A 2,442-nucleotide genomic window follows, 5' to 3' on the forward strand; every position below is an offset into this window, starting at 1 on the left:
CACAGGCCCAAGTGCTCTTGGGTGGCCATTGGTTAGAATTTGGAGTCTCAGTGGCTGGAGAAGCTCAGGGCAGAGTCAGCCAGAATGAACACAGCCAAGGGCTAATAACAGAAGCAGAAAAGTAGGAAACATGTGGAAACATAGCACACTCTGAAAGGGAGAGTGGAATTTTACTGTATAGTAAACCTGTTCATAACAAAGTGGTTTGGAACAATAACCATTTATTTGGGTCATGATTCTGTGGTCACTGGGTCTTTCTCCTCGGAGTCAGCTCTGTTGATTTCAGCTAGGCTTACTGAAATCTCTATTTGGTGGTATGTTGGCGGGTAGCTGGATAACCCAGAATGGTTTCACTCACGTGTCTGGTAGTTGTTAGATCTGCAGAAGACATGGGAGCAGCTGAGCATGTCTCTTCATCCAGCAAGGTAGCCCTTACTTGTTCATATGGTGACAATTCCCAAGGACCAACATGGGAACAAATCTCAATATAAAAGCATCAGGTCTGCTACTATCTCATTTGCCCAGCAAGTCACATGGCTGACTCAGAATTGGAGTGGGGAGGCTCTGGTAGTTACATGGCGAGAGAGCTGAGCATGGACACAGGAAAGAGAAATGCCGGCTATTTTTTTTTACAATTAGTCTATTACCAAACATGCGTTAGGATGTTTATCACAGTGGTTTTTAAAGTGTAGCAATACATAGTAATTCAAATGTTCAGCAAAAACAATAAAAATTATGATACAAGAGAAAGTATTTGGTAGCTGTCATACAGTAACATTAAACATGCTTTTGATATGCTATTAAATGAAAAAAGAGAACATACAATGTTACGTGTTGATGACTGTGGGAACTACTAAGATAAAAGTTATATAGTGACTACTCAGTTCTTAGGGTTTACTGTTGTTGATAACAACATTAACTTAAACTAAAAATACTAAAAATCAATACATAAAAGTTTAATAATTCCATTAAAGAATGACATAATCATCAATCTTCTCTTAATTACTCAAATGTTTAAAATATTATACTACATATATATTTATAACATTTATTTAAAATTTTATTCATAATCAACTATCCATGTCTAAGAAATAATAATTTTGTACATCTCCAAATTATTAATATGTCGTATTTTAGATACCCAGAAAATGTGTTTCAGCAACATTTTCTTTTGGTGTAGAGGAAAATTTTACAATTTCTTCTTATGAAAGAATAATATAAGACAGCAAGAGCAAGAAGTAATTTAAATATGTTCAGGGACCATTTTCATCTTCAGAATTAAGGATTATTTTAATTTTACATCATTGCCTTTTCTCTTTTACTTTCCTTTTTAGTTTTATCATTTTAGGATTCCCTATTTTTAATTTTCATACAGAGATTTCTTTAATTGATCATTATAATTAAGCATAAAGTCATAAGTTACAAAGTCATATTTTGCTGGATCCCAGAGTTCTAAATTATTCATCTCACTTACTGTTTTCAGATTACTTTATCTGAAAATTTCCTCTTTAATGTTGTTGCTTTCTATCTGCAACAAAGAAGAAAACAGGAAAAAAGGAAAGACATTATAAAATAGATCTTAAAGTTTGTTGATCTTAAGGTTTATGTTGTTTGATACTCTTGTGTCCTTACCACACATCAATTTTCTCTTGGAAGTTCTTGATTTTATTTTCTACAAACCTTGATGTACTCAGTGTGTTCCAGCAAACTCTAACCAATTCTTCTTGGATCTTAGCTTCTTAACTAAAGCTATTTATTGATATACTACCTTTTTTTTTTATTTTTAGTGAGGTAACAAATCAATAAATTAAAGATTGGTTCCGTGTGTCAGCTTTCCCTAAGCATTCTGGGACTCATTTACTGCTTCAATTGACGAGGAGGCCAGGTGGCAGCCTCATGCAGCAATAATGGGTTTCCCTGTCAAACATTTCTAGGTGTTACCTCTCATGTTAATTACTGAGTCCCAAACTATCTTAGATGAGAAATTGGGTATGGATTTGAACTTTATATCTACTAGCATTACTAGTTCAAATAAATCCTTTTCAATCCAACCCATGTTATATTACCTTACCAAGCTCAAATTCAGTTTCAGGATGATTCTTTAGGGAAATAGTTTTTTGCTCATTACATAAAACAAGCCTGCTGCCATGGCCTGACATAGCCTGTTGTGTTTTTGTTGTTGTTGTTACTTTTTTTTTTTTTAAGGCACACATTTCCATAAGCTCTTTTCCACAATTCTATTTATTTAACTATGTAGGTGGGATATATTAGTGCTACACTGGATTTCATCAATCTTATCTCTTGGAATCAGTACAGTCTATTTACTCTGATATTGTTCTGTTCACTCCTGCTAGCTTTTACCCGACTTTCATTTCTCAGAGGTCCGTTCAGGGATCTGAGCTGTTTACTCTTTAGATCTTCCTGTTAGTATCACAGTCATTG

This window comes from Tupaia chinensis, unplaced genomic scaffold (genome assembly GCF_000334495.1).
Source record: "Tupaia chinensis unplaced genomic scaffold, TupChi_1.0 Scaffold000414_1, whole genome shotgun sequence".
Classification (NCBI taxonomy): Eukaryota; Metazoa; Chordata; class Mammalia; order Scandentia; family Tupaiidae; genus Tupaia; species Tupaia belangeri.